Source organism: Nerophis ophidion, linkage group LG02 (genome assembly GCF_033978795.1).
Source record: "Nerophis ophidion isolate RoL-2023_Sa linkage group LG02, RoL_Noph_v1.0, whole genome shotgun sequence".
In the NCBI taxonomy this organism is placed as follows: Eukaryota; Metazoa; Chordata; class Actinopteri; order Syngnathiformes; family Syngnathidae; genus Nerophis; species Nerophis ophidion.
The window spans coordinates 13889252-13912696 of record NC_084612.1 but is presented as its reverse complement, the minus strand read 5'-3'; positions in this window follow the sequence as shown (position 1 = coordinate 13912696).

Here is a 23445-nt window from a genome sequence, read left to right as displayed (position 1 = left end):
AAACCTTTCAATCCGGTTTCAGAGCAAATCACTCCACGGAGACAGCCCTCGCAAAAATGACTAATGATCTATTGCTAACGATGGATTCTGATGCGTCATCTATGTTGCTGCTCCTCGATCTTAGCGCTGCTTTCGATACCGTCGATCATAATATTTTATTAGAACGTATCAAAACACGAATTGGTATGTCAGACTTAGCCCTGTCTTGGTTTAACTCTTATCTTACTGATAGGATGCAGTGTGTCTCCCATAACAATGTGACCTCGGACTACGTTAAGGTAACGTGTGGAGTTCCCCAGGGTTCGGTCCTTGGCCCTGCACTCTTCAGCATCTACATGCTGCCGCTAGGTGACATCATACGCTAATACGGTGTTAGCTTTCACTGTTATGCTGATGACACCCAACTCTACATGCCCCTAAAGCTGACCAACACGCCGGATTGTAGTCAGCTGGAGGCGTGTCTTAATGAAATTAAACAATGGATGTCCACTAACTTTTTGCAACTCAACGCCAAAAAAACGGAAATGCTGATTATCGGTCCTGCTAGACACCGAACTCTATTTAATAATACAACTCTAACATTTGACAACCAAACAATTAAACAAGGCGACACGGTAAAGAATCTGGGTATTATCTTCGACCCAACTCTCTCCTTTGAGGCACACATTAAAAGCGTTACTAAAACGGCCTTCTTTCATCTCCGTAATATCGCTAAAATTCGCTCCATTCTGTCCACTAAAGACGCTGAGATCATTATCCATGCGTTTGTTACGTCTCGCCTCGACTACTGTAACGTATTATTTTCGGGTCTCCCCATGTCTAGCATTAAAAGATTACAGTTGGTACAAAATGCGGCTGCTAGACTTTTGACAAGAACAAGGAAGTTTGATCACATTACGCCTATACTGGCTCACCTGCACTGGCTTCCTGTGCACTTAAGATGTGACTTTAAGGTTTTACTACTTACGTATAAAATACTACACGGTCTAGCTCCATCCTATCTTGCCGATTGTATTGTACCATATGTCTCGGCAAGAAATCTGCGTTCAAAGGACTCCGGCTTGTTAGTGATTCCCAAAGCCCAAAAAAAGTCTGCGGGCTATAGAGCGTTTTCCGTTCGGGCTCCAGTACTCTGGAATGCCCTCCCGGTAACAGTTCGAGATGCCACCTCAGTAGAAGCATTTAAGTCTCACCTTAAAACTCATTTGTATACTCTAGCCTTTAAATAGACTCCCTTTTTAGACCAGTTGATCTGCTGTTTCTTTTCTTTTTCTTCTATGTCCCACTCTCCCCTGTGGAGGGGGTCCGGTCCGATCCGGTGGCCATGTACTGCTTGCCTGTGTATTGGCTGGGGACATCTCTGCGCTGCTGATCCGCCTCCGCTTGGGATGGTTTCCTGCTGGCTCCGCTGTGAACGGGACTCTCGCTGCTGTGTTGGATCCATTGTGGATTGAACTTTCACAGTATCATGTTAGACCCGCTCGACATCCATTGCTTTCCTCCTCTCTAAGGTTCTCATAGTCATTATTGTCACCGACGTCCCACTGGGTGTGAGTTTTCCTTGCCCTTATGTGGGCCTACCGAGGATGTCGTGGTGGTTTGTGCAGCCCTTTGAGACACTAGTGATTTAGGGCTATATAAGTAAACATTGATTGATTGAATTATAAGTGTATATTGTGGTTTTTATGTTGATTTAATAAAAAAATAAAAAATAAATATTATTTATTTATTTATTTTTTTAAATAAAAATTAATAAAAAATTATTCTGCGGCCCGATACCAATCGGGCCACAGCCCGGTACCGGGCCACGGCCCGGTGGTTGGGGACCACTGCGTTATATGACGCATAAATAACCAACTGAGAAGGCGCCTGGTATGTTAACGTAACATATTATGGTAAGAGTCATTCAAATAACTATAACATATAAAACATGCTATACGTTTACCAAACAATCTGTCACACCTAATTGCTAAATCCGATGACATCTTATACGTCTAGTCTCTTACGTGAATGAGCTAAATAATATTATTTGATATTTTACGGTAATGTGTTAATAATTTCACACATAAGTCGCTCCAGAGTATAAGTCGCACCACCGGCCAAACTATGAAAAAAACTGCGACTTATAGTCCGAAAAATATATTGATTATCTACAACAACAAAAAAGTTTGTCAGTTCGAACATGAAATATCTTGTCTTGGCAGTCTATTCAATTACATATATAAGTCGAAAAGGATTTGCAAATCATTGTATTCTGTTTTTATACAAACAAATTACACAACGTGCCAACTTCACTCGTTTTGGGTTTTGTACATGAGTGTTCTTGTCTCACATTAGGATCGTGAATGAGGTGCAGTTCCTCTTTAAGGACACCTGGGTTAGCATTTCTTACTATATAATATGTTCCGTATAATAAGTACAGAACTGTGATTCACTGGTGACGTGTGTTTGTCTGCATCGATGCGTATATCAGTTCACTTCTACAATAAAACCTTTCACTGTTAATATTTCCAAGAAGTAAGCAATCATGGAAACACCTGGGGAAGTACCTTTCAATAAAAGAAGGTAATATAAAAATGAATGTTTGTACCAAGTTTCATGGCGTCTATCCAATTGTGAGACATTTCACGTTACCCTGCAAATGTCAAAACAGGATTACTTTGTCCTTTGGGAACTGAGGACATCTGCACTAAACCCTCACTCCCAGAGCAGCCTCCTCTCATTACAATTGAGTATGATTTTGAACATTGCAATAATAACAATAATCCCTATATTATTTTATCAATCTGCTCTAAGATGGTGTTATTATAATGTATGGTGTGGTCAAAAGAATAGGAAGTTGAGTGTATCTCTCTTTCTTGGGGCAGTGGTGATAAATATAACCTTTATTAAAGTTGTAGTTTGGTACAGTGTCCAGTATATAGCAACCCATCGAATACCCGGCCACTGATTAAATCAAAGAACGCACATAAAAGTTATTGTAGAAATGCTGTAGAATGGTCTTTCTGTGGAAAACGATCACCTCGGCCATAACTAGACGTGGTTTATTAGATGTATTTTTATGTGCTTTGAAGGCTGAGATGGCTCCAGGCGGCAGTCCAAGCCCTTCTTGTTATTTTTTTAGACTATTGTCTCGCAGCAGCTGTAATTCAAGGCCTGGTTATATGCTGTCTCAAAACCAATCTCTATGATGTTAGCTCAGTGGGGATATCTGTCATCACTAAAACTCTACTACTTGACCCTGTGACTTTACTTTTTTCAAACACAGTGAAAAGGGATTTTTCTTTGTCGTTCCAAATGCAAGGCACACTGCAAATGGGCTTGTGACTACAAGTGTTCTGCTTCTGACGCCATTCGTCACAGAACCTCTGAGGACTACTCTTGACCCAGATTTTAACTTGGGTCTAAATGCTAAGAGTTTCCTTCTCACGTCCTGCCCATTGAAAATGTGTGTTGGTCAAATTAGCTCTGTTCTAAATTGGTACCAGGTGCCATGTAGCCTTTCTTAAAGGGGAACATTATCACCAGACCTATGTAGGCATCAATATATACCTTGATGTTGCAGAAAAAAGACCATATGTTTTTTTAACCGATTTACGAATTGTAATAGGGTGAATTTGGCGATGGAAACCCCTTTTAATTATTCGCTGTCGGAGCAATGACCTTTCACTCGTGACGTCACAACGGGAAGCAATCCGGCATTTTCTCAAACACATTACACACACCAAGTCAAATCAGCTCTGTTATTTTCCGTTTTTTCGACTGTTTTCCGTACCTTGGAGACATCATGCCTCGTCGGTGTGTTGTCGGAGGGTGTAACAACACGGACAGGGACGGATTGAAGTTGACTTACGTGGAGTGTCTTAATCAGACATATCAATGGTCACGGCATGCTAATTGATGCTAACATGCTATTTAGGCTAGCTGTATATACATATTGCATCATTATGCCTCATTTGTAGCTATATTTGCATCCAGCCTTTCCCTCCACCCACATTTAATGCCAAACAAACACATACCAATCGACGGATTCAAGTACACCAGTGGTCAAAAGATGCGAAAGTCCGTCGCTTGTTCTGCACATTTTACAAACGACAGCTATGCTACGACAGAGATGGCAAGAATTTGTGGATATCCTGCGACACTCAAAGCAGATACATTTCCAACAATAAAGTCAAGGAAATCAGAAAGGTGAGTTTTGTTGATTTTATTGACTTATGTGCTAATCAGACAGAATTGGTCACGGCATGACTGCCAGCTAATTGATGCTAACATGCTATTTAGGCTAGCTGTCATTATGCCTCATTTGTAGCTATATTTGCATCCAGCCTTTCCCTCCACCCACATGTATTGCCAAACAAACACTTACCAATCGACGGATTTAAGTTGCTCCAGTGGTCAAAAGATGCAATCGCTGGTTAGAAGGCGATTGCCTAATTCGTCCTCGTTGCCTTTGTCTGTCGTAATATGGCTCAATAGCTTTAGTTTCTTCTTCAATTTCGTTTTCGCTTTCTGCCTCCACACTCCAACCATTAATTTCAATACATGCGTAATCTGTTCAACCGCTAAAATCAGAGTCTGAATTTGAGCTAATGTCGCTATATCTTTCTGTTCTATCTGCCATGTTGTTTGTATGTATAGTGACGTCACAGGAAAATGGACTGGTGGAAATACAGATAGTGAAAATCAGGCACTTTAAAGCCTTTTTTAGGAATATTCCATGATGGGTAAAATTTTGAAAAAACCTTTGAAAAATAAAATAAGCCACTGGGAACTGATTTTTATTGGCTTTAACCCTTCTGAAATTGGTATAATGTTCCCCTTTAAAGAAAAAATGCCCTATGATTTAGGTTTTTTTTAGGCCGTACGAAACGTTCAAATCACGAAAAAGATACACATTTCTTCAGAGTTCCTCGAGAGGTTATCAAAAAGAGCAGACCAGTGCAAGATTTTACGAAACAACGATGAGAAATGCAGCACACACTCCAATCCAAGGGAGCAGAGTCGGGGAGAGGCTTGATACTAATCTCCTTGACCCAGCCAGACACAAAGAAAGTTGAAGACCTCCATGCTTTTCCAAGTTCTCATCTGTTTTGTCGTGTAGAATGGCGTCTGGAGAACAATAGTCCAATATATCTAGGAACTCTAACGACATATAATCCTTGATATCACTCGACAAGTCTTTATTTAATCAAGCATATGGTTTTATTTCATTGCATTGATGGATTTTTTGCTCGTATCTGCTTTTTGCAGGAAAATCTAAGCGTCTTTTGTAGTCGAGTAGTTCGCACGCTGCTTGCTGTACAACAGCCATCTTGGCTGTGTTGACCATCACTGGGAAGACGTCACATGACAGAATACAAGCAATAGATCGGAAACCTGCACATGGACCATAGCATCTTACAGAGATAGCTTGTGGTCCAGGAAGGCCCAAGTACCACATAGTTGTCCATTTCTTACTCTTGCAATACTTTGCCCAAATCTGGAGTCAATCGCACAAAAGTACCCGTTGCTAATAAGAATTCTGCTTCCTACTACAGGTATACTACAGGTGGAACTAAATATCCCGCACAAAACTCTCAGGAGTTTTACCGTCAACCAATACATTTACATTTAGGGGGATTTCCACATTAGTTGGTACTCGTTCTTCACAGCGACGTGATGTCAGGGGAGGCAAGTGAGGCAGTGCCTCACCTGCCACCAGGTGGCTTGACCATAGAATGTTCCAAAATGAAGTAATAAAATAGAATAAGTTTTAAGATTTCTCTTTTGGTTTAAGCTTTCTATGTGATTTTGGTGTGGTTCCTGTATATTTTGATCATTTTCATGGTCAAAATTGCGGAAATTCCATGTTTCCCGATCAAAACAATGCAGCAGACGAGAAGTGAGGCAGACACAGGTGGTGCCTCCACGGCTACACACAGTGTGTATGAGGCGTGTGCGTGCAAGGGTGCGCATGCTTGTTGCCACGGGGAAAAGGCAGGTCATGAGGCAGCAAGTACCTCTGCCTCAAGGTAGGGGGCGATATATTGTCAACTTGCAGCTCAATGCCTCAGCAGTACTCTGACTCGCCACACTGGAAGAAGTGGGGGCACTCAAGCAAGCAGACATAGGTCTCTCCAGCAGAAGCCAGCATTTTTTTATTTTCTTTTTTTTAAAACTGTATTTATAACTGTATTTATATTTCGTCCTGGTCGTGGAACTGTGGACCAGCTCTATACTCTCGGCAGGGTTCTTGAGGGTGCATGGGAGTTTGCCCAACCAGTCTACATGTGCTTTGTGGACTTGGAGAAGGCATTCGACCGTGTCCCTCGGGAAGTCCTGTGGGGAGTGCTCAGAGAGTATGGGGTATCGGAATGTCTTATTGTGGCGGTCCGCTCCCTGTATGATCAGTGTCAGAGCTTGGTCCGCATTGCTGGCAGTAAGTCGGACACGTTTCCAGTGAAGGTTGGACTCCGCCAAGGCTGTCCTTTGTCACCGATTCTGTTCATAACTTTTATGGACAGAATTTCTAGGCGCAGTCAAGGCGTTGAGGGGTTCCGGTTTGGTGGCCACGGGATTAGGTCTCTGCTTTTTGCAGATGATGTAGTCCTGATGGCTTCATCTGGCCGGGATCTTCAGCTCTCACTGGATCGGTTCGCAGCCGAGTGTGAAGCGACCGGAATGAGAATCAGCACCTCGAAGTCCGAGTCCATGGTTCTCGCCCGGAAAAGGGTGGAGTGCCATCTCCGGGTTGGGGAGGAGACCCTGCCCCAAGTGGAGGAGTTCAAGTACCTAGGAGTCTTGTTCACGAGTGGGGGAAGAGTGGATCGTGAGATCGACAGGCGGATCGGTGCGGCGTCTTCAGTAATGCGGACGTTGTATCGATCCGTTGTGGTGAAGAAGGAGCTGAGCCGGAAGGCAAAGCTCTCAATTTACCGGTCGATCTACGTTCCCATCCTCACCTATGGTCATGAGCTTTGGGTCATGACCGAAAGGATAAGATCACGGGTACAAGCGGCCGAAATGAGTTTCCTCCGCCGGGTGGCGGGGCTCTCCCTTAGAGATAGGGTGAGAAGCTCTGCCATCCGGGAGGAGCTCAACGTAAAGCCGCTGCTCCTCCACATCGAGAGGAGCCAGATGAGGTGGTTCGGGCATCTGGTCAGGATGCCACCCGAACGCCTCCCTAGGGATGTGTTTAGGGCACGTCCAGCTGGTAGGAGGCCACGGGGAAGACCCAGGACACGTTGGAAAGACTATGTCTCCCGGCTGGCCTGGGAACGCCTCGGGATCCCCCGGGAAGAACTAGACGAAGTGGCTGGAGATAGGGAAGTCTGGGCTTCCCTGCTTAGGCTGCTGCCCCCGCGACCCGACCTCGGATAAGCGGAAGATGATGGATGGATGGATGGATGTATTTATAACAAACATGGCATTTTTAAATAGAGTAAGCCAGCGTTTGTGTTTTTTTTTTGTCAGATGCAAAAATATTGTTTAATTCTTTGGATTTAAATTGAATTAAATGAATGTTTCTGCCAATACGGAGGATTATATACTGCATCTGAGATTAAATACTTCTCTACACTGGACTTTTAAAGGCCCACTGAAATGAGATGTTCTTATTTAAACGGGGATAGCAGGTCCATTCTATGTGTCGTACTTGATCATTTCGCGATATTGCCATATTTTTGCTGAAAGGATTCAGTAGAGAACATAGACGATGAAGTTCGCAACTTTTGGTCACTAATAAAAAAGTCTTGCCTTTACCAGAAGTAGCAGACGAAGATGTCACCCGTGTGAGGGCTCCTCACATCCTCACATTGTTTATAATGGGAGCCTCCAACAAAAAGAGCTATTTGGACCGAGAAAACGACAATTTCCCTATTAATTTGAGCGAGGATGAAAGATTTGTGTTTGAGGATATTGGTAGTGAAGGACTAGAAAATAAATGAATTAAAAAATAAAATAAAAAACGAAGGCTTCGAGCGGGGGCAGTGTGAGCGTTTCACATGTAATTAGACACATTTACTAGGATAATTCTGGAAGATCCCTTATCTGCTTATTGTTTTATTAGTGTTTTAGTGAGATTTTAAAGACATACCTTGAGGTCGGATGGCTGCGGTGAACACGCCAGTGCCTTAGAGAGAAGCCAAGGAGCCAAGCTCACAGCTGCCTTTTTTGACAGCTACTGCAGGAGGACGAATAATCCACTGATGTCTCCGGTAAGATATATATCACAATTTTCCCATCCAAAAACATGCTGGTTGACGTAGAGAAACATGTTCGCTTGACTGCTCTGTGTTAAAGCTTCACAACAAACAAAGAAACACCGGCTGTGTCTCGGTGCTAAAGACAGCTGCAATACACCGCTTTACACCAACAGCATTGTTCTCTATAGTCTCCATTATTAATTGTACAAATTGCTAAAAGATTCAGCAACACAGATGTCCAAATTACTGTGTAATTACGCGATGAAAAGAGACGACTTTTAGCCGTAACTGGTGCTGAGCAAGTATGTCCCCTCCAACCCGAAACGTCACAAACACACGTCATCATACGCGTCATCATTCCGCAACAAGAAACTTGGCGGGAAATTGTAATTTAGTAAACTAAACCGGCCGTATTGGCATGTGTTGCAATGTTAATATTTCATTATTGATATATAAACTATCAGATTGCGTGGTGGGTAGTAATGGGTTTCAGTAGGCCTTTAAAACAAAATGAATGCGATCATGCAAAGTACGTTTTCATGGAGGAGAGCTATTGCTGCTTCAGTTACAAATACAGAATGGAAAATTACACTCACAATACTTGATTTATTTTGTTAAAAGTAAATGGGACCAAAAAGTATTTAATAACAACTTTATCAAACACTTTTTGGACCCATTTATCATATCATGATATCATTATGATAAGGTTTTTATGAAAGCAAAACACTCCCTTCTTTTTCCTGTTACTCTCATGTGCAACCTAACTCGACAATGATTAGAGCTGCACATATCAATCAATCAATCAATGTTTACTCATATAGCCCTAAATCACTAGTGTCTCAAAGGGCTGCACAAACCACTACGACATCCTCGGTAGGCCCACATAAGGGCAAGGAAAACTCACACCCTGTGGGACATCGGTGACAATGATGACTATGAGAACATGATACTGTGAAAGATCAATCCATAATGGATCCAACACAGTCGCGAGAGTCCAGTCCAAAGCGGATCCAACACAGCAGCGAGAGTCCCGTTCACAGCGGAGCCAGCAGGAAACCATCCCAGGCGGAGGCTGATCAGCAGCGCAGAGATGTCCCCAGCCGATACACAGGCGAGCAGTACATGGCCACCGGATCGGACCGGACTCCCTCCACAAAGGAGAGTGGGACATAGAAGAAAAAGAAAAGAAACGGCAGATCAACTGGTCTAAAAAGGGAGTCTATTTAAATAAATGATAAACGGGTTGTACTTGTATAGCGCTTTTCTACCTTCAAGGTACTCAAAGCGCTTTGACACTACTTCCACATTTACCCATTCACACACACATTCACATACTGATGGAGGGAGCGGCCATGCAAGACGCCAACCAGCACCCATCAGGAGCAAGGGTGAAGTGTCTTGCTCAGGACACAACGGACGTGACGAGGTTGGTTCTAGGTGGGATTTGAACCAGTGACCCTCGGGTTGCGCACGGCCACTCTCCCACTGCGCCACGCCGGCTAGAGTATACAAATGAGTTTTAAGGTGAGACTTAAATGCTTCTACTGAGGTAGCATCTCGAACTGTTACCGGGAGGGCATTCCAGAGTACTGGAGCCCGAAATGAAAAAGCTCTACAGCCCGCAGACTTTTTTTGGGCTTTGGGGATCACTAATAAGCCGGAGTCCTTTGAACGCAGATTTCTTGCCGGGACATATGGTACAATACAATCGGCAAGATAGGATGGAGCTAGACCGTGTAGTATTTTATACGTAATTAGTAAAACCTTAAAGTCACATCTTAAGTGCACAGGAAGCCAGTGCAGGTGAGCCAGTACAGGCGTAATGTGATCAAACTTTCTTGTTCTTGTCAAAAGTCTAGCAGCCGCATTTTGTACCAACTGTAATCTTTTAATGCTAGACATGGGGAGACCCGAAAATAATACGTTACAGTAATCGAGGCGAGACGTAACAAACGCATGGATAATGATCTCAGCGTCTTTAGTGGACAGAATGGAGCGAATTTTAGCGATATTGCGGAGATGAAAGAAGGCCGTTTTAGTAACGCTTTTAATGTGTGCCTCAAAGGAGAGAGTTGGGTCGAAGATAATACCCAGATTCTTTACCGTGTCGCCTTGTTTAATTGTTTGGTTGTCAAATGTTAGAGTTGTATTATTAAATAGAGTTCGGTGTCTAGCAGGACCGATAATCAGCATTTCCGTTTTTTTGGCGTTGAGTTGCAAAAAGTTAGCGGACATCCATTGTTTAATTTCATTAAGACACGCCTCCAGCTGACTACAATCCGGCATGTTGGTCAGCTTTAGGGGCATGTAGAGTTGGGTGTCATCAGCATAACAGTGAAAGCTAACACCGTATTTGCGTATGATGTCACCTAGCGGCAGCATGTAGATGCTGAAGAGTGCAGGGCCAAGGACCGAACCCTGGGGAACTCCACACGTTACCTTAACGTAGTCCGAGGTCACATTGTTATGGGAGACACACTGCATCCTATCAGTAAGATAAGAGTTAAACCAAGACAGGGCTAAGTCTGACATACCAATTCGTGTTTTGATACGTTCTAATAAAATATTATGATCGACAGTATCGAAAGCAGCGCTAAGATCGAGGAGCAGCAACATAGATGACGCATCAGAATCCATCGTTAGCAATAGATCATTAGTCATTTTTGCGAGGGCTGTCTCCGTTGAGTGATTTGCCCTGAAACCGGATTGAAAGGTTTCACATAGATTGTTAGACGCTAAGTGTTCATTTAACAGCTCCGCAACAATTTTTTCGAGGATTTTTGAAATAAAGGGAAGGTGAGACACCGGTCGGTAGTTTACCATGAGGTCAGGATCGAGGTTAGGTCTTTTAAGAAGAGGATGAATAACCGCTTTTTTGAATGCTAGGGGAACAGTGCCCGAGGAAAGTGATAAGTTTATAATATGAATTTCAGTTAAAAAAAAAGACGAAAAAAAAGTATGTATGCCTCACCTGGTGTTTAGTTCACCGCACGTCACTGGTTCTTCGTTGCTCTGACTGATGACATGCTAATCCATCATCGACAAGAAAACCGAGGACAAATACCATGGCTCCTGTTTCTGCCTCTATCCTTTCCAAGGCCGCCTGTTTTTTGTTTTTTTAGCTTAGGTCTTCTGCCTCCATCAAATATTGCAGAAGCTCTTCATTAGGATTCATACATTTTGCTTTGTATAAAAAAAAGGTTATTTGAATTAAACATCACATATTTCCAGTAGTGCAGTTAGCAGCAATCTACTGTTATACCTCATTCCTTGGTTATACACTTCAGGTCCGTCAGGATTTTCGTTTCAGTGAACAGGTTGTTGATGGGGAAAATGTACCAAAGGAGAAGATGGTCGATCGCTTCATCACCAGTGCATCTTGATACAAAGATAAAAACCTATTTTCAAACAGAATATTAATCATCTTTATATGCAGCAGTCGTGCACAATATCATTTTTATTTCTTATTATAGGTTGACAATGACACTATGCTGCTAGCACAAATGGATAAGCAGAGCGTGGCGATGCTTTTATTCATTCAACTAAAGCGGGGGTCGGCAAACCCGCGGCTCTACATGCGGCTCTTTAGCGCCGCCCTAATGGCTCTTTAGAGCTTTTTCATAAATGTATGAAAAATTAAAAAATATGAGGGGAAATAAAATATATTTTTTGTTATAATATAGTTTATGTAGGAGGACAAACCTGACACAAACCTCCCTAATTGTTATAAAAAACACTGTTTGTTTTAAACATGCCTCACTGATTCGAGTATTTGGCGAGTGCCGCTTTGACCTACTAATTTTGGCGGTCCTTGAACTCACCGTAGTTTGTTTACATGTATAACTTTCTCCGACTTTCAAGGACGTGTTTTATCCCACTTCTTTTTCCGTCTCATTTTTTCCACCAAACTTTTAACGTGGTGCATGAATGCACAAAGGTGAGTTTTGTTGACGCTATTGACTTGTGTGGAGTGCTAATCAGACATATTTGGTCACTGCATGACTGCAAGCTAATCGATGCTAGCATGCTATTTAGGCTAGCAACATGTACATATTGCATCATTATGCCTCATTTGTAGCTATATTTGAGCTCATTTGGTTTACTTTAAGTCCCCTTTTAATTTATATCTCATGACACTATCTGTATGTAATATGGCTTTTATTTTGTTGCGGCTCCAGACAGATTTGTTTTTGTATTTTTGGTCCAATATGGATCTTTCAACATTTTAGGTTGCCGACCCCTGAACTATAGGAAGCTACCTTGCTAAATCTATCAAAAAGCCAACATCTTTACAAACAAAACTATGCAGTGAGTTATTATTCAACGCATTATCAAAATGAACAAATACAACTTGCAGCAGTCTCGATGGGTCAGTTTTGCAGTGTTGGAGTCTTCTGTTTGGCTTGTGGCTTCTAACGTTCGTATTTAGCCATTGTCGTACTTTTATTTAGCGGCCCAGATAGCAAGGGCGCTGGCCTGTCCCTAAAAAACTATGTTGAGGTAATCGAAATAATGCTAATGGTTTTGATATTCCTTTTTGAAGATTTTTTTAGTTTGTAGTTGATTTGGTCGAAGGAGCAAAAAAGGTGGCAGCAGCGATGCTTTCTAAAGTTCGCCGGGTTCTTGTATCTGTTTCGAATTTCTGCACAACTTACACGAGTGTCCAAATGACCGCCGGGCGTCCAGGATTTGGTGGAGTTTTCCATTTTATTCACATAAAAAGTTAGCTTTGTAGCTACAAAAACAAAATGTCATTTACTAGCGGTAACACCGCCCACTTCATTGTACAAAATGGTTCAGATTGCTGGACCAACAACTTTTGGAGTTTGATTTGAACCAAAAAACTCAGAGGTGACGTAAGTGCTAAAATCCTACTCCGAACCGGCTGCAGTAGAAAAGGGGTAACAGTTGCCCCATTCTAAAACATGTAGTTGTCGCGTCGGGGTCGCATGTTATTGCGCGGATCGTTTTCCGAGAGGACAGATGGATCTCCAGAGGCAATGTGCAGGTAAGACAATGATTTATTTACCATAAATCAGTCAAAATCCAAATACGCAGGAAAATGCAAACAAACACAAGAAAAGTGTCCTGGTTGCACGGGAAGCTAAGGGAATAGCTAACAGGAAGACTTAGCATTGAATCAAGAATCAGATGGTATATCCAAGTAACCTGTTTCAAAGCGCAAACAAGACAACCAGACTGTGGCGAAAAGCAGGAATAAGTAGCTCTCTGATTAGTGCCCGGGAGCAGGTGAGCGTCCCGAACACTAATCAGAAGCAGGTGAAGATAATCAGCACCCATGGCAACTAAAACACAAACCCATGGGTGCTTAAAACAGAACTAAGGTAGTCTTTAAGTAAACAAAACATGATCCGGACAACGGATCATGACAGTAGTACTTCACCTAAATCCAGAGTCAACCGCACAGAAGTCCCCATTATTGACAAGGCATCTGCTTCCTACTACATTTGGAACCAGACATCCCACACAAAACTTCTAGGAGTTTTACCCCCAACCAACACATCTAAATGTGGGTCTATGGCTCTCCAGCCGCATGCGGCTCTTTAGTGCCGTCCCGGTGGCTCCCTGAAGCATTTTTAAAAAAGGATTGAAAATGGAAAAAGATGGGGGGGAAATATTTTTGGTTGTTTTAGTATGTTTTTTTGTTTGAAGACAAACATAACACAAACCTTCCCAATTTTTAGAAAGCCAACAGTTTAATATGTTTGTGTCTATGCTGAGTATTTGGTGAACATCGTTTTGACCGACTAATTTCAGCGGTTATTTTGTTTACATGTAAAATCTTCCACTCCTTCTTTGTCTCATTTTGTCTACCAAATGTCTTATACTGTGTGTGAATGTACAAAGGTGCGCTTTGTTGATGTTATTGACTTGTTGGAGTGCTAATCAGGCATATTCAGTCAGTGCATGAATGTGAAATAAACAATACTAACATGCTATTTAGGCCAGCTGTATGTCCATGTTGCATCATTAGGTATATTTGAGCTCCTTTAATATCCTTTACTTTTATCCTCTTTGTATATAATTTTGTTTTGCATGTCTCATGACACATTATCTGTATGGAATATTGGCTACATTTCTGATTTATGTTGTTTGTGTGCCATGCTGTTCCAGACCACAGCAAACATTACCTAGCTTTCCAAACATTGTAATAAATCTATTCAATCAAAGTCAATCAAAGTTTACTTATAAAAGCCCTAAATCACATATGTCTCAAAGTGCTGCACAATCCACAACCACATCCTTGGCTCAGATCCCACATCAGGGCAAGTAAAAACTCAACCCAATGGGATGACAATGAGAAACCCCCCCAGGCGACCCGTGCAATGGACGTCGAGTGGATATTAAAAGAAGACCGCCTGCATTTTCCTTCAACTTGGACACAAATATCTATACCTTTGTCTTTTAAAGGGGAACATTATCACAATTTCAGGAGGGTTAAAACCAATAAAAATCAGTTCCCAGTGGCTTATTTTATTTTTCTAATTTTTTTTCTAAATTTTACCCATCATGGAATATCCTGAAAAAAGGCTTTAAAGTGCCTGATTTTCACTATTTGTGAAGCCACCGTCCATTATCCTATGACGTCATCCAGTGATGCCAATACAAACAAACATGGCGGATAACACAGCAAGATATAGCGACATTAGCTCGGATTCAGACTCAGATTTCAGCGGTTTAAGCAATTCAACAGATTACGCATGTATTGAAATGGATGGTTGGAGTATGAAGGCAGATAGCAAAAACAAAATTAAAGAGGAAACTGAAGCTATTGAGCGAATAGCTATTGACGCTATTCGGCCATGTCTGCCTTAGCATCGCCGGTAAAATGTGCAGACCAAACGATCGGGACTTTCGCATCTTGTGACACTGGAGCAACTTAAATCAGTTGATTGGTAAGTGTTTGTTTGGCATTAAATGTGGGTGGAGGGAAACGCTGGATGCAAATATAGCTACAAATGTACATACAGCTAGCCTAAATAGCATGTTAGCATCGATTAGCTGGCAGTCATGCCCCGACCAAATATGTCTGATTAGCAAATAAGTCAATAACATCAACAAAACTCACCTTTGTGATTTTGTTGACTTCATCATTGGAAATGCATCTGCAGGATATCCATACATCTCTGTGCCATGTCTGCCTTAGCATCGCCGGTAAAATGTGCAGACTAAACGATCGGGACTTTCGCATCTTGTGACACTGGCGCAACTTAAATCCGTCGATTGGTATGTGTTTGTTTGGCATTAAATGTGGATGGAGGGAAAGGCTGGATGCAAATATAGCTACAAATGTACATACAGCTAGCCTAAATAGCATGTTAGCATCGATTAGCATGCCGTGCTAATCGATGCACACTATGTAAATCAACTTGAATCCGTCCCTAATCGTGTTGTTACACCTTCCGACAACACACTAACGAGATGTCTCCAAAGTACGGAAAACAGTCCAAAAAACTAAAAATAATAGAGCTGATTTGACTCGATGTTTAAAATGTGTTTGAGAAATTGGCGGATTGACTACCTAGGTGACGTCACAACTCCGAGAGTAAATAATAGAAAGGAGTTTAATTCGCCAAAATTCACCCATTTAGAGTTCGGAAATCGGTTAAAAAATTATATGGTCTTTTTTCTGCAACATCAAGGTATATATTGACGCTTACATAGGTCTGGTGATAATGTTCCTCTTTAAAAGCCAGTCATTTCCAGGTAGTCTCTGATTTACTAGTGGTTTCGAAGGTTTTAAAAATGTGTAGAATATTATATTACATTTCAACATTTCTGTCAACAAAGATTTACTTCAGCCTGCGACACATAGTCATTTTGATAGTAGGCTATTATAGCTAAAATAGACACTTATACCATGTGTTGCCTTCATTATAAGACTTATACACGGCTTTTCATTTTTTGTAGCTTCAGACGGATTAATTTTTTTGTATTTTTGGTCCAATATGACTCTTTCAAGGTTTTTGGTTGCCGGCCACTCGCCTCATTTGGTGACCATGATAGCTCCCAAACACACAGGTGTAATACACAGGGGCACATCATACATTTAGCCATGATTGAGTCAAATACGGACTGAATGATAAAAATGAGACGTGATCATCCATGTGCAGAAACTAACTGCTCTTTTATATTTACAATACATTCGATTATTGCCATGACACAAAACAGACTGTTCTTGCGACACTTTATCATCCCCTCAGAGGAATTCAAGACATGTCCCGCGTAAGTGAGGGTAATTAACCACTGGTGATAAAACACCCACTCACAATACTTAATTAAACGGAATCATATAAAAAGAATAATTTGTGACTTGTATCGAGCCGCCTCGGCCTCAACAGTTAATGCAAGCACGGCCATCTCCTATAAAGCCTTCATTAAAACAAATGGATCAAGACGGTGCTTGTCACTAATGTGGTTCTAGTGTCCGCCTGCAGCTTGAAGTGTGTGAATGCCTTTGCATCTGTTCATGCTAATTGGAGCCTTCTGTCAGTCCGAGCTCACCTTTCCTTCACGGGGTCCGATGCAAAGCTCTGACAAAGAACCTCAGAGGTCAGGTCTCTTGCAGACAGGCTGCTCGGTTTCTGATCTACGGAGTTCATTAGCATGCATGCGGGCCAACGAGTACCCGTCCACTGTGGAAAACCTGACTGACGAGTACAAGCTTAGACAAAAACAAAACTTGACCTGCCACAACTTGAAACATGAGAATATACTGTATCTACTGTACATATCTGACTATTGATATTAGCTACTCTCAACCATTTTGTCTCCCTACATTAAAATGTAGTAGCCTAGTAGCCTTACTTATCAAAGTACCGTATTTTCCAGACTATAAGATCATAGATGAATTCTCTATTTTCTATCTTTTTTTTAATATATATAAGGCGCACCAGATTATAGGGTACATTAAAGAAGTCATATTATTATTTATTTTTTTCTAAATGTAAAACACTTCCTTGTGGTCTACATTACATTTAATGGTGGTTCTTTGGTCAAAATGTTGCATAGATTATGTTTTACAGATCATCTTCAAGCAGCTTTCTGACAGTCGCTTCCGGATGTGCCGTTTTGTGGGTGGTCTTATTTATGTGACTCACCTTTGACAGCATCTTCTCCTCGTCGTCTTTGTTGAAGCGGTGTAGCGTGCAAGGACGAGAGTGGACGAAGTTTCAAAAGATGTAGTTAAGTGTTTTAATGACATTCAGACTTTACTTAAATCAATAAGGGAGCAGCATCTCCTCATTGTGCCGGAAATGTATCCCGTGAAAAAACGTCCGACTGTAACTCTCTAATAACTAAAGTTCCTTGGGTGAATAATTTAAACTCACTACACCAGTACGTTTTATCGCTTTCATGGCGAGTTTACTGACAGATATAAGTAAGAACTTTACACTACTTTTTATTAGAAATGGCAATGGCGGAGGTTGAATGTCACAAAACAAGAAGATAGAGAAAAAGAAAAGCTTATCGACTATGGAGTCGCCACGGACTACAAAAGCGAACCGCGCAATTTTTCAGGATTTTCGCAGATCTCAAATACAGATGAGCAGGTACCAGAAGGTAAGACAAGTAGCTTTTGCATAATATTAAGAAACAAAACGCCAGCTATGTTTTACTTTATACACAGACCATAATAATACTCGTATGTTGAAGCACAGTACAATCCTTCAAGCGGTCCGGCTTCATAGTTTACCAAAGTTGTACTAAAACATTTTGATAGATTTTTTAGCGCTGTGTGTAAAGTTCTTTATTTCCAATGAAACATATAAAATGTTGGTGTTGTTTACTTGAGTCATATTGTCATCATATTGCAGTCTACACAAGGGTGGAATGCCATCTCCGGGTTGGGGAGGAGACCCTGCCCCAAGTGGAGGTGTTCAAGTACCTAGGACTCTTGTTCACGAGTGGTGGAGGAGTGGATCGTGAGATCGACAGGCAGGTCGGTACGGCGTGTTCAGTAATGCGGACGCTGTATCGATCCGTTGTGGTGAAGAAGGAGCTGAGCCGGAAGGCAAAGCTCTCAATTTACCGGTCGATCTACGTTCCCATCCTCACCTATGGTCATGAGCTTTGGGTCATGACCGAAAGGATAAGATCACGGGTACAAGCGGCCGAAATGAGTTTCCTCCGCCGGGTGGCGGTGCTCTCCCTTAGAGATAGGGTGAGAAGCTCTGCCATCCGGGAGGAACTCAAAGTAAAGCCGCTGCTCCTCCACATCGAGAGGAGCCAGATGAGGTGGTTCGGGCATCTGGTCAGGATGCCACCCGAACGCCTCCCGAGGGAGTTGTTTAGGGCACATCCAACCGGTAGGAGGCCACGGGGAAGACCCAGGACACGTTGGGTAGACTATGTCTCCCGGCTGGCCTGGGAACGCCTCTGGATCCCCGGGAGGAGCTGGACGAAGTGGCTGGGGAGAGGGAAGTCTGGGCTTCTCTGCTTAGGCTGCTGCCCCCGCGACCCGGCCTCGGATAAGCGGAAGAAGATGGATGGATGGATGGATGGATGGACATATCTCTTATGTTTGACTGCCATCTACTGGTCAAACTTATCATTACAACATGTACCAAATGAAATTGCTACGAGGTCGGTAAGCAAAACAAGAATTATTCCGTACATTGGGCGCACAGATTTTGGGGAAAATGAAAGGATTTAAAGTGTGCCTTATAGTCCAAAAAATACGGTACCCTTTGTGAAAGAAATAGGAACATTTCTATCAGCACAAAATGTTGCCACACAAACCCCGAAATAAATTTTTGGAAAATCAAGACTACATTTCTTGCAATTGGGTTCATTTCCACACTATGTTTTACCTTTAGATTGATTCTCACATACACATTAGGCGCACCGGGTTATGAGGCGCACTGACGAGTTTTGGGGGGGGGGGGGGATTTAGGTGCCCCTTATAGTCCGGAAAATACAGTAAAAGTACAGTTTTTTTAATTTTTATTTTATTTTACATTTGAAGTTTACTTCTTTTTACACTCGTATGACAAGTAAGAACGCAAACGTTATAACGTTGAAAGTGACTCACTTTCCAATTACCCTTTGTCAAGTGTTATGTTTACCAGGTAAAATGGTTAACTTGGTCAAATATTACTAAGTTTCCATTTCAACCTGTAACAAATGTTTTTTTTATGTGTATCATTTCTTCAGGGAAAAACAGTTTCAGCATGTGAATAAAAAAGACGTTCACCAACGCATTACACTACATGTGGAACACCTGTTTGCGCTAACAATTAACTAGCAACAATTTTACAACTTTAAACTGTATGTTATTATTATAATTGTGAAAATTAGATCTCTGCAATGAGGTCCGTATGGTGACAATGTATGTATTAAAATGTGCGGATATGTATATATGTATTTTTAATTATTTTTATTCATCAAAAAATTGCTTTGTTTTATTGTGTTTACATTGTAGGACATATAAAAGTACTACAGGTACATACAATGTGTTGTTGTTATTTACCTCTCAGCTAATATGATCATAATATCTCCTGTATGTTTTTCCATAAGCATCACTTTCTAATAGTGTGTTGGTGTAAAGTATGGGGGCAGGGAATCCATTATGGACGTAATGGTAAAATGATCCCATGGAGGCTTTTTGAGCCACTTAGCATCAGCAGGCGGATCAATACCTGAGAGCTGGGAGTATTCACCCCTGTCCACATTCTCATTTTTAGGGGTTACGTCTTGTTTGACGCTCTAGAATAGATGCATGTTTTTCCAGCTAAGTGCAGCCGGTCAAGCGAGCGTTTTGATTACCTGATTGGGGCAGAGTGGGTGTCTATTAGGGTATCGATCTGTGAGTCATTTTGCTTGAGATCATCCGCCAAGCCCAGTGACGGGCAGGAGTCAACGGGAGGGGTTTGTGGACGAACCGATGAGAAGGAGAAGTGCATTACACATTAGGAGTGAGGTTAGGGGACTTTTATTTTGAAATGAATTTGTTTTTTGTGGAAATTTTGAAGCAACGACAGGAATTAGTGATGTGTGGATCTATGCTGAAATATTGACACCGCCGATACCAGATCTTTCGGCTCTAATATCGATTCTCAAATCAAAATATCGATACTTTTGATGCTTTATTTCAGGGTAGTCCAAACCTTTCCACCGAAGGGCCGCAGACTGGAAAGTCAAAGTATGTTTTTTTATTTAAACATTGGGTGTATTATTACTAATATTACAACATTTTAGTTTTTTCTCATTACAAACTCATTTTCTTTAATCTAATTTTTTTACATATTTACTGTTTTCCCATGCAGGAATATAATACAAATATTATTAATACAATAGTCTAACTGTATAACTGAATATGTCAAAAATGTTGCCTGCATGAAAATATTAATGTTCATTTACACATTTAACAGTGTTTATTATGGCTGTTGTAATCTTTCAAATTAATTAATCATGTATTTATTTATTTATTCACACAATATAGACACTAAAAAAGGTAACATTGTAAAAAAAACTGAAAAAAACCCATTGAGACTAGAATGAGCAATGAAAAATACGTAATGAAAAATAAGTGCGGGTGAGAAAAGAAACCCAAAAAGGCTCTTATGCAAAGTTCTCACCTAGTTAGTGACATTAGTTAGTATTATCTTATTTAGCAATTAACTAACTAAACTCGGTTTGTATTTGAATTATATTTTATTTTGATTTTGAGAACTTCTAATACTTAAGATCTTGGCTGTCTAAACTTTTGTTCTACCAAATGTTCTTGGTGGAAAAGTTAGGTATGGGGGAGCTAAGTTTATGTGTTGAAGGTGGAATGGTTTGAATGGGTTGAAAAATGTGGAAATGGTGAAAGTTTTAAAAATGGCCAATTCATTATGAATGGGAAATATGTCCCGGAATACCTGCAATTCTGGGAAATCTGGGAATTTTTGAAATTTGTCATGGGAAAGCCCACGATTCCCGAATAGGCTGAACAGTTTGAAGTTAGAACGGTTTGAATCTGATTAAAAATGTGGAAGGTAGAGTGCGCCAAAATCTGGATAAGAAGAATAAGTAGAATAATAAATCGATGAATTTTGATGTAGAAAACCATATGTGTGAATGCATTGGAGCATTCACACATACAAACCCCGTTTCCATTTGAGTTGGGAAATTGTGTTAGATGTAAACATAAATGGAATACAATGATTTGCAAATCCTTTTCAACCCATCCATCCATTTTCTACCGCTTATTCCCTTTTGGGGTCGCGGGGGGCGCTGGCGACTATCTCAGTTACAATCGGGCGGAAGGCGGGGTACACCCTGGACAAGTCGCCACCTCATCGCAGGGCCAAAACAGATAGACAGACACCATTCACACTCACACACTAGGGCCAATTTGTGTTGCCAATCAACCTATCCCCAGGTGCATGTCTTTGGAAGTGGGAGGAAGCCGGAGTACCTGGAGGGAACCCACGCATTCACGGGGAGAACATGCAAACTCCACACAGAAAGATCCCGAGCCTGGATTTGAACCCAAGACTGCAGGACCCTTGTATTGTGAGGCAGACACACTAACCCCTCTTCCACCGTGAAGCCCCCTTTTTTGAATGCCCTACAAAGACAAGATATTTGATCTTCAAACTCATAAAAATTTTTTTTTTTTTTTTGCAAATAATAATTAACTTTGAATTTCATGGCTGCAACGCGTGCCAAAGTAGTTGGGAAAGGGCATGTTCACCACTCTGTTACATCACCTTTTCTTTTATTAACACTCAAACGTTTGGGAACTGATGAAACTAATTGTTTAAAGCTTTGAAAGGGAAATTATTTCCCATTCTTGTTTTATGTAGAGCTTCAGTTGTTCAACAGTCCCGGGTGTCCGCTGTCGTATTTTACGCTTCATAATGTGCCACACATTTTCAATGGGAGACAGGTCTGGACTGCAGGCGGGCCAGGAAAGTACTTGCACTCTTTTTTTACGAAGCCACGCTGTTGTAACACGTGCTGAATGTTGCTTGGCATGGTCTTGCTGAAATAAGCAGGGGCGTCAATAAAAAAGATGGCGCTTAGATGGCAGCATATGTTGTTCCAAAACCATGCATGTACCTTTCAGCATTCATGGTGCCTTAACAGATGTGTAAGTTACCCATGCCCTGGGCACAAATGCACCCCCATACCATCACAGAGGCTGGCTTTTGAACTTTGCGTCGATAACAGTCTGGATGGTTCGCTTCCCTTTTGGTCCGGATGACACCATGTCGAATATTTCCAAAAACAATTTCAAATGTGGCCTCGTCAGACCACAGAACACTTTTCCACTTTGCATCAGTCCATCATAGATGATCACGGGCCCAGAGAAGCCGGCGGCGTTTCTGGATGTTGTTGATAAATGGCTTTCGCTTTAAGTTGCACTTACAGATGTAGCGACCAACTGTATTTAGTGACAGTGGTTTTCTGAAGTGTTCCTGAGCCCATGTGGTGATATCCTTTAGAGATTGATGTCTATTTTTGATACAGTGCTGTCTGAGGGATCGAAGGTCACGGTCATTCAATGTTGGTTTCCCGGCCATGCCGTTACGTGCAGTGATTTCTCCAGATTCTCTGAACCTTTTGATGATATTATGGACCGTAGATGTTGAAATCCCTAAATTTCTTGCGATTGCACTTTGAGAAATGTTAATCTTAAACTGTTTGACTATTTGCTCACGCAGTTGTGGACAAAGGGGTGTACCTCGCCCCATCCTTTCTTGTGAAAGACTGAGCATTTTTTGGGAAGCTGTTTTTATACCCAATCATGGCATCCACCTGTTCCCAATCAGTATTTATTGCCACCTTTCCCAACTTCTTTGTCACGTGTTGCTGGCATCAAATTCTAAAGTTAATGATTATTTGCAAAAAGAAAAATGTTTTTTATCAGTTTGAACATCAAATATGTTGTCTTTGTAGCATATTCAACTGAATATGGGTTGAAAATGATTTGCAAATCATTGTATTCCGTTTATATTTACATCTAACACAATTTCCCAACTCATATGGAAACGGGCTTTGTACATTAGGAAGGTCAAACATCACAGAAGAAATAAAATGCAATTCCGTGCTTGTTTTGTACAAAAAGCAATTGGACATTTTTCTATATTGTGGAGGTCCAGTGAAAAGCATGTACCATTCAATTTAAGTGAACCACGACACTATCATGTCTAATACATTAGAAAGGTCCAATACAACAATTCATTTGATTCCTTCCTCACTATTTGTACAAAAGAAGAGTATTTTATTGAATCTTTTCAGGGTG